At 41.5% G+C, this 9821-nt stretch overlaps 1 protein-coding gene across 3 annotated transcripts in view; it reads right to left on the reverse strand.

The window, feature by feature from the left end:
* The window catches only part of LOC308554342 (acyl-coenzyme A synthetase ACSM2B, mitochondrial-like), a 36347-nt gene extending 26817 nt beyond the window's left edge, over positions 1 to 9530 (reverse strand). The window contains exons 1-3 of one of the 3 annotated variants that reach the window (XM_081131536.1): positions 9445 to 9530; positions 9093 to 9330; positions 8861 to 8928 (exon numbers count right to left, since the gene is read on the reverse strand). The gene's annotated coding sequence lies outside the window, so the exon portion shown is untranslated. Of the gene's footprint in view, positions 1 to 8860; positions 8929 to 9092 lie in introns of all 3 variants that reach the window. The other 2 variants (XM_081131534.1, XM_081131531.1) reach the window with 2 other exon arrangements.
* Between the last annotated feature and the right edge of the window lie 291 nt (positions 9531 to 9821).

A 9821-nucleotide genomic window follows, 5' to 3' on the forward strand; every position in this document is an offset into this window, starting at 1 on the left:
AGTTCCTCAGGATAAGCCATGGAGTACTGTCCTCTTTGGAAACATTTGTCCCTGTCAATTAGTCAACGTATATTTATTGACTGTTGTTCTCAGGTGGACACAAAGGTGACCAAGATAAATCCCTCTCAGTTTGGAGGTGAGACAGATAATAACGTGTCAAATAATTAAGTTTATTTTAGATAATGTTAAGGGTAGGTCAGAGGTCAGATCATGTCACACGTCTGCTCATCGCCCAGCAATGAGTCCCAATTTCATGCCAAAGAAATGCCAAAGCATTTACCATGTCATCTAAGGTCCTTCATGGTGCTCTACACAGCCTCTTGTCCTCTCTGGCTGAATGTCCTGTCCCTTTATAGCTCACTCACTGCACACCAGCCCCACTGGCCTTCTCCATATTCCCATAAGGCACGACCTGCCTCAGGTCCTTTGCACTTGCTGATTGATTCCTCTTCTCAGACCACTTTCCCCCAGGTATCTATGGATAGCTTCCTCTCCTCCTTTAAATCTTTGTCAAAGTTTTTTACCACCTTCTCAATGAAACTTACCTTTACCACTTACTTCAAATTGCAATGCACCTCCTAACTGGTTCTCCCTCCCCCATTACCCAGTACTATTTTCCTTAATACTCACCACTCTCTAACATTATCTTTGCCTCTGTGTCCTTCCTTTAGAATCTAACATGAGGACAGAGCTTTTTGCCTGTTTTGTTCATCAAGTTAGCTAAGAACCTACAACAGTATCTAGCACATAGTAGGTACTCAGTTAATATTTGAGTGAATGAATGAGGGCTCTGAAGAAAAAAGACTGAAGAAATGGAAAAAAAACACACACCCTGAGTAAGTCTGGGCTGACGAAGAGGGGCAGCTCTGAGCTAGGCTTGAGATTTAGGTTGGACTAAACATTTTAATACCTGAAAATGAGGTGGCTTGAGAAGGAATAAAAAGATAAAGAATCTGCCCAAGGATATACAGTTCTTTGAGTGGGCAAGAGAGAACAGACATAGCAGGTCTGAATTTCAATGTTAGAATGAAAATATATAAAGCTACTTTCTGAGTAGTCCATCAATATTGCCATGTTTCTGCCACTATGTTGTTAGGTAAGGGGTCCTGGGATCCCCCCAAAGATCCCTGAGATAGGAGTCAGGGGAGGTTTTGTGGAAGAAATGATTTAAAAGCCGAGCCACAGGTATAACTGAGCCCTTAGGCCAGGAAGAGGCAAAATGAAAGAATGAAGGGAAGTTCAGTACTAAAGAAGACTGGAAAAGAGGGCAGCTGCCTTGGCGGGGCCTCAACTCTTACAGCAGATGAGGGAGGAGAACCAGGGAGGGGTTTCTGTGGCAATTTCCCCCTGAGCTTCAATATTTCATCTGTTAAATGGAGATTTTAATACTTTCTTCTCAGAATTATAATAAGAACTGGGTTAGATCAGATTCCCCAACGTGGGTTTTGCAAGGTGATATTTTCCATGTTCATGATTATTTTGATGGGCATTAAGGAAAAAATGAACAGAACTCCAGACTCATCCCTAAATGACTATCATTTTGCTTATGGAGAAGATATTTTATTTTGAAAATGAACTGATTTTGATTTTGGTCTAGATGGTGGAGTAGGTAAATGTGGTACTAGCATCCCCCCACAACCACATCAAAATTACAACTAAACTATAGAACAACCATCATTCAGAACCTCCTGAAGTCTAGCTGAACAGAAGTTCTACGACTAAAAACATAAAGAAGAAACCACATCAAGGCTGGTAAGAGGGGCAGAAATGCAGAATGGGCTGGTCCCACACCCACGTGTGGTAGTTAAAAATCAGGAGGGATATTTCGGCTGTGAAGGTTACCCCCTGAGCAGTGAGGGGTATTAGCCCCACACCAGGCTACACAGCCAGGGTTCAGTGCTGGGAAGAAAAGTCCCCATAGCTCTGGCTTTGAAAACCAACAAGATTGGTGGCTGAATGAGACAGAGGGCTGCTGGAGTCCCAGGCCTTTCTCTTAAAGGGCCCATGTATGAACTTACTTGTACTTACTCTGAACTCCAGCACTGGGGCAGAGGGCCAAAAGGCACAGGGTACATACAGGGAGGAACTGAATAGTCTAGCTTCAGAGTAAGGGCTGGAGGAGCAACTTTCTCCCAGACAGAAGTGCTGGCAGAAGCCATTGCTCCTTTGCTGATCCCTCCCACTGCAGGCACTGACAGGCACCCCATCTGAATCTCCGTCAACCTGGCTAACACTGTTTGCCCAGCCCTGGTGATTTTATTAGACCTCAACCAATCCAACTTGTGGTTCCACCCAAGACATTTCCCTTGGCATTTTCATAGAAACCAGCCTTGGTTCATTCTTTAAACTTTCCTAAAATCTCTCAAAGGTTCACAAACCCCAAACAAACAGAATTTGGCTTCCATGTGCCCTATACCCCTTGCTAAATGGCCCCAGACACTGCACTAGTGATAGTTAGACTCAATTTTCAGCTTGGCCTCTCCTGGGCACCTCCAAGCCCAACACAAGTAGTAGCCATCTGAAGATTGCTCTGTAACTCATTCTGAGTGGCCCTGGGCATGGTGTAGTCAGCAGCTGACCTTGGCTTGAACCTCCCAAGTAGGCCCCAGAGCCAGCACACATAATGAACAGCTTCAGACCACAATGGACACCACCAAACCACCTCCATGAGTGACACACTAAAGGGGCAGACTCAGTGGGCACCAGAGCCTTGCTGAAGTGAGATTTGCTCTGTGAAGTTGGCCCAGCTGCTGTGGTCGCTGCCGGTTTTTGTTGCTGATTGGCCTGTGGGTCAATACCTTCCATTGATGTGCCAACAGCAATCAAGGCTTAACTACAACAAAAAGGTGCACACAACCTACATGGAGAGTGCACCTGGAGTGCCCAGCTTGAGTGACTGGGGATGCTGTACCACTGGGCCCTACAGGACACCTATTACGCAAAGCCACTCTACCAGAACTGGAAAACATAGCAGCTCTATCTAATCATAGAATCAAACACAGGGAGGCACCCAAAATGGGGAGACAAAAAATGTTCCAAATGAAAGAATGGGAGAAATCTTCAGGAAAAAAACCCTAAATGAATGAAATGAAGGTAAGAAAACTACAAGATATAGAGTTCAAAACAATGGTTATATGGATGCTCAAGGAACTTAGTAAGAACTTCAACAGCACAAAGAAAAACATAGAAACCATGAAAAACAGAACAAGTAGAAATGAAGAACATAATAACTGAAATGAAGAATACACTAGAAGGAATCAACAGCAGACTAAATGATGCAGAAGATTGCATCAGCAATTTGTAAAACAAGGTATCAGAAAACACACAATCAGAGCATCAAAAAGGAAAAAGAATCCAGAAAAATGAGTGTAACTTAAGAAGTTTCTGCAACATCAAGCATAACAACATTCATATCATAGGTATACCAGAAGGAGGAGAGAGAGAGCAAGGGGTTGGAAACCTATTTAAAGAAATAATGACTGAAAACTTCCTTAATCAGGTAAAGGAAAAAGACAAGCAAGTCCAGGAAGCACAGAAAGTCCTAAACAAGATGAACCCAAAGAGGTCCACACCAAGACACATCATAATATGCCAAAGATTAAAGACAAAGAGAGATTCTTAAAAGCAACAAGAGAAAAGCATTTAGTTACCTACAAGGGAGCTCCCATGAGAGTGTAAACAGAAACTTTCCATACCAGAAGGGATTGGCAAGAAATATTCAAAGTGATGAAAAGCAACTAAGACTACTCTAACCAGCAAGGCTGTCATTTAAAATTGAAGGAGAAATAAAGAGCTTCCCAGACAAGAAAAAGCTAAAGGAGTTTATCGCTATCAAATCAGTATTATAAGAAATTTTACAGAGACTTATTTAGAAGAAGGGAAAAAAAGATCAAAATATGAATAATAAAATGGCAATAACTAACTATCTATCAACAATTACTTTATTTTAATTTTTTTAGTAAGTAGAGTTTATTTTTTAAAATTACTTTAGAAAGGTATTTACAGAGATGTGTGTTTACATAACTTGGTGACAACATTTAAAAATGTTGAAAATATTACAAACAACTATAGGCCAACAAATTGGACAATCTGGATGAAATGGATACATTCCTAGAAACATCCAATCTTCCAAAACTGAATCAGAGAATCTGAATAGACAGATTACAACTAGTGAAATTAAATCAGTAATAAAAAAAACACCAAAAACTCCCAACAAACAAAAGCCCTTGACTGGATGGCTTTACATGTGATTTTAACCAAACATTCAAAGAAAAACTAACATCTATCCTTCTCAAACTATTCCAAAAATTTCCAGAGGAGGGAAGACTCCCAAGCTCATTTAATGAGGCCAGCATTATCCTAATTCCAAAACCAGAACATAAATGCAAAAAACCTGGACAAATTATTAGCGAACCTAATCCAGCAATACATTAAAAAGATCACACACCACCCTGGCCAGATAGCTCAGTTGGTTAGAGCATTATCCCAATACACCAAGGTCATGGGTTTGATCCCCAGTCAGGGCACATACAAGAAGCACTCAGTGAATGCATAAATAAATGGAACAACAAATCTCTCTTTTCCTCTCTCTCTCTCTCTCTCTCTCTCTCTCTCTCTCTCTCTCTCTCTCTCAAAATCAACCAATCAATAAAAATTTTTTAAAAAGATCATACACCATGATCAAGTGGAATTTACTCTGTGGATGCAAGGTTGGTACAATATCCACAAGTCAATAAATGTAATACATCACATAAACAAAATGAAGGACAAAAACCACATGATGGTGTCAATAGATGCAGAAAAATCATTTGATAAAATTCAGCACCCATTTATGGTAAAAACTTAGCAAAGTGTGAAGGGGACATACCTTAATGTAATAAAGGCCACATATAAAAAACTCACAGCCAATATCATGCTCCATGGGCAAAAACTACAAGTGTTTCCCTTAGGATGGAGAACAAGACAAGGTGTCTGCTTTCACCACTCTTATTCAACATAATACTGGAAGTCCTAGCCACAGTGACCAGACAAGAAGAAGAGACAAAAGGCATCCACTCTGGAAAGGAGGAAGTACAACTGTCATCATTTGCAGATGACATGATACAGTATATAGAGAACCCTAAAGATTCCACCATAAACCTACTAAACTAATAAATGAATTCAGTCAAGTAGCAGGATACAAAATAAATATCCAGAAATAAGTTGCATTTTTGAAAAAAAATTTTTTTAAACCTCACCTGAAGATATGTTTTCTTTTTTTATTTATCAGTTTTTAGAGAGAGCAGGAGGGAGAGAGGGAGAAACATTGATGTGAGAGAGAAACATAGATTGGCTGCCTCTCATATGAACCCTGACTGGAGGTTGAACCTGCGACTTAGGTATGTGCTCCAATTGGAAATTTTATCTGCAATCCTTCGGTGTATGGGATGACATTCCAACCAACTGATCCACCCAGCCAGGGCTCAGTAGCATTTTTATACACCAATAATGAACTATCAGTAGGGAAACTAAGAAAATACTCCCATTCACAAATGCTTCAAAAAGAATAAGATACCTAGAAATAAATTTAACCAAGGATATAAAAGGCCTGTACTTGGAAAATTATCACACTGAAGAAAGAAATGAAAGAAGATAGAAATAAGTGGAGGCATATACCACGTTCATGGATAGGAAGAATTAACATTATTAAAATGTCCATACCACCCAAACCTATCTATAAATTTAACACAATTCCTATCAACATATCAGTGGTGTACTTCACAGAACCAGAACAAATATTCCAAAAATTTATATGAAACCTCAAAAGACCTGAAATAGCAATAGCATTCTTGAGAAAGAAGAACAAAGTTGGAGGAATCACGCTACCTTTTATCAAGCTATACTACAAGGCCACAGTAATCAAAACAGTATGGGACCAGCATAAATCCTGACATCTAGATCAACGTAATAGACTAGAAAGCCTAGACATAAACCCATGCCTTTATAGTCAATAAATATATGACAAAGGGGGTAAACACATACAATGGGCTAAAGATAGTCTATTCAATATACGCTGTTGGGAAAATTAGACAGATACATGCAAAAAAATTAAACTAAATCACCTTCTTATACCATACATAAGCATAAACTCAAAATGGATTAAAGACTTAAATGTTAGACTCAAAACCATGAAAATCCTAGAAGAAAACATAGGCAGTAAGATCTTGGACATTTCTCTTAGCAATGTTTTTTCTGATATATCTCCTCAGGCAAGGGAAACAAAAGAGAAAATAAACAAATGGGACTACATCAAACTAAAAAGTTTGTGCACAGCAAAGGAAACCATTAACAAAATGAAAAGACAATCCACTGTATGGGAGAACATATTTGCCAATGATACATCTGATAAGGGTTTAATATCCAAAATTTATAAAAACTTATAAAAATCAACACCAAAAAACCAAACAATCCAATTTAAAACTGGGCAAAGGGCCTGAAGAGACACTTCTCCAAAGAGGACATACAGATGGCCAACAGACATATGAAAAGATGCTCAGCGTCACTGTTACTGGACAGGGTCTTGGCCCAGGGTGGGTCAGCCTAGGGCCTGCAGGTAGTGTGTGGATTCTTGACTTTGTGTAGGAAAGATTTCACAACACAAGTCCAGATGATTTTGAGAGTATGTATATAAAAGCTGGAGACAGTGAAACAAAGGGAGAGCCTAAGGTAGGAGAAGCAATGGGAGAGGAAAAGTCGGGGGAAAAGGGGGCCTTGGAGACAGGTTCAGGGGCCACTTCCCACTGCTCCTCTGGTTGCAAGCCTTGCGGGGTCCCTTGGAGTTTAGGAGATGTATGCCTGTGGAGGAAGAAGTCAGGGAAGGGAAAGATGTGGGCATGCTCCTGGGAGGGAGAGTGCGTGGTGGATCCTTTGTCCTGAGGATTTTTATCTTTCCTTGGTCAGCTGGAATCCTATGGGAGGTCTCTGGGGAGGGTCTTAGCAGCATATTCATTGGCTTTTCAGCTGTGTCTTTCAATATGTTGATTCATCAAAATGTGTGTGTAAATGGGCTGGGTTTACTTTCTGGTTATTTTTATTTTATTATTATCTTTTAATCCTCACCTGAGGATATTTTTTCTATTGCTTTTCAGAGGAGTGGGAGGGGAAGAGAAACATCGATGTGAGAGAGACACATGGATTGCTTGCCTCCCAAGCATGACCAGGCCTGAGGATAGAGCCTGTAACTGAGGTACGTGACCTCGGCTAGAATCGAACCCATGACCCTTCAGTCTGAGGGCTGACGCTCTAACCACTGAGCAAACTGACTAGGACTGATAAGTTTTATTTTTAAAGAATGTTATTGAAGAGGGGCCAGGGTCCAAGGCTGGACTCCCCTAGGACATTTTGGAATGTGTAAACCATTTGTTCCTAAGAGCCCTTGGTTAGGGAAAATAAAGCCTTGTGATTCATTAGCTGGCTGTAAATTGCTCAACTTGTTTGATCTTGTTTAATTATTTTGTTTCAGTTTCCCTTATTCCATTTGTCAAGGAATTTCCCTAGCTTCTTACTGTCCTGCCTCATCACTAGTCATCAGAGAAATGTAAACTAAAACCACAGTGAGATATCATGTCACACCTGTCAGAATGGCACCATCAGCAAATCAACGAACAAGTGCTGGTGAGGGTGTGGAGAAAGGGGAACCCACGTGCACTGCTGGTGGGAATGCAGACTGGGGCAGCCACTGCGGAAAAACTATGGAGTTTCCTCAAAAAATTAAAAATGGAACTGCCTTATGACCCAGAGACTCTACTTCTGGGAATTTATCTAAAGAAACCTAAAACATGAACTAGAAAGAATATTTGCGCCCCTATGTTCATTGTAGGGTTATTTACAACAGCCAAGATCTGGAAGCAGCCCAAGGGCCCATCAGTAGATGAGTGGGTAAAAAGCCGTGGGACATTTACACCATGGGATACTACTTGGCCATAAAAAGAAGGAAATCTCATCCTTTGCAACAGCATTGGATGCATCTGGAGAGCATTATGCTAAGTGAAATAAGCCAGCCAGAGATAGAAAAGTACCATATAATTTCACTCATATGTGGAATCTAAAGAACAAAAAGGAACTAACAGGCAAAATAGAGATTTTTATTCATAGATAGAGAGCAGGCTGACAGATGTCAAGTGGGGGGTGCTGGGTGGGGGGGTTGGAGGGGGGATTGAGTAAAAAATGAAAAGAAAAGAGAAAGAACTCATGGACACTGACAATAGTGTGGTGATTGTCAGAGGGAAAGGGTGGGGGAAGGGAAAGACAGTAAAGGGGGGATAAATGGTGGTGGAAGGAGACTTGACTTGGGTGGTGAACACACAATACAGTGTACGGATGATGTATATAGAATTGCACACTTGAAAGCGATATAATTTTGTTAACCAATAAATCTAATTGTTACTCCAATAAATCTAATAAAAGTGTAAAAATAAAATGTACAGGCTATTTTATATTATTGCACTTACTCTTTAACAATATAAGGCATTTTATTTTATGTAAATAAAAGATTACGTATATCATACAACAGGTGCAATTCCAGTTGAGTCAACTATAAAGTTAAATGAGATGTGCATGGTAGAAGAGAAATGAACTCAGCCCACCTCCACCTGCACGGTCTGTCCTTGCAAGTACAACCCTCCTCCCCTAATCGGGTTTGTGGTCGCCTCTTAGAGTGGGAACAAAACCTGCTCTGGGAAGTAACAGGGAGAGAAGACTAAAGCAGCAAGTTGGGATTGCTTGTGTCCCTATCTCCCAGGGCCTGCACCTGAGTGGGAGCCCAGGGCGTGTGCCCACTTGGTTTCCCAGCTTATCATGCCTTAGAACCCCAGGCGGTTACCTTCCTGGGGCGCTTGTACGCAGCGGCCGCCCTTTTCATGTGCTCCTGGAGTTCCCGGGTCAGTTCCTCTGGATCATGAGAGGAGTGGGATGGAAAAAAGACTATAAATGTTTTTACCACCTGCTAGAAACAAAAACAATAACAAAACCAAGCCAACTGGGGTCGGGTAATAACTCTTAGCCTGGCCTTGTCAGTAAGCACTCACATTTACCAGCCCAGCAAGAAAGCCTACCAGTTCCTTGGGCTCAGCCAGTGACGTGGATGACACCGCTTTTTCCTGCTGCCTGCCTTTCCAGGTCAGCCTTTGGGGAGCACTGGATTTGTGGAATGATTTCAGGCTCCCACCTATTTCCAAGCTCCTTTACCCCTGTGAAGAGCCAACGTGCTTCTCTTAGATGCAGGAACTTTGGAGAGAGGATGGCCACAAACTCCTCGGGCGCGTCACCTACAGGTTTTCTTGACAGGCAGGACTGGGGAGAACGCAGATGAGTTTTTACGAGTGTTTGCAATCAGCAAACACCTTGCTGCCCAGCTTCTGTTCCAGGCATTCCCGAGGGACACCCGGCACCTTGACTGTCTCTGACCTTGTCTTTCCTGCAGGGCTGCCTCTGGTCCAGCAGGAGGAGGAAGGGTTCCAAACTCAAGCACCACAGAAGTTTCTGGTAGGAATGGAAGAGTTCAGAAATGAGTTCAGAGTTCATTTCTAAACTCTTCCAGCATGTAACTCTGTCAACAACATACCAGCATGTAACTCTGTCAACAACATACCAGCATGTAACTCTGTCAACAACATACCAGCATGTAACTCTGTCAACAACATACCAGCATGTAACTCTGTCAACAACATCCAGTTGAGTGGTAGCTCATGGTCCTTGCATACTATCTCATGCTCAAACAGATCAGGTTTTAAGAAAGGGCTAAACCTACCAAACATTTATTGAGCCCTTCCTCTGGGCCAGGT

This window comes from Miniopterus schreibersii (genome assembly GCF_964146895.1).
Source record: "Miniopterus schreibersii genome assembly, chromosome: 3".
Taxonomy (NCBI): Eukaryota; Metazoa; Chordata; class Mammalia; order Chiroptera; family Miniopteridae; genus Miniopterus; species Miniopterus schreibersii.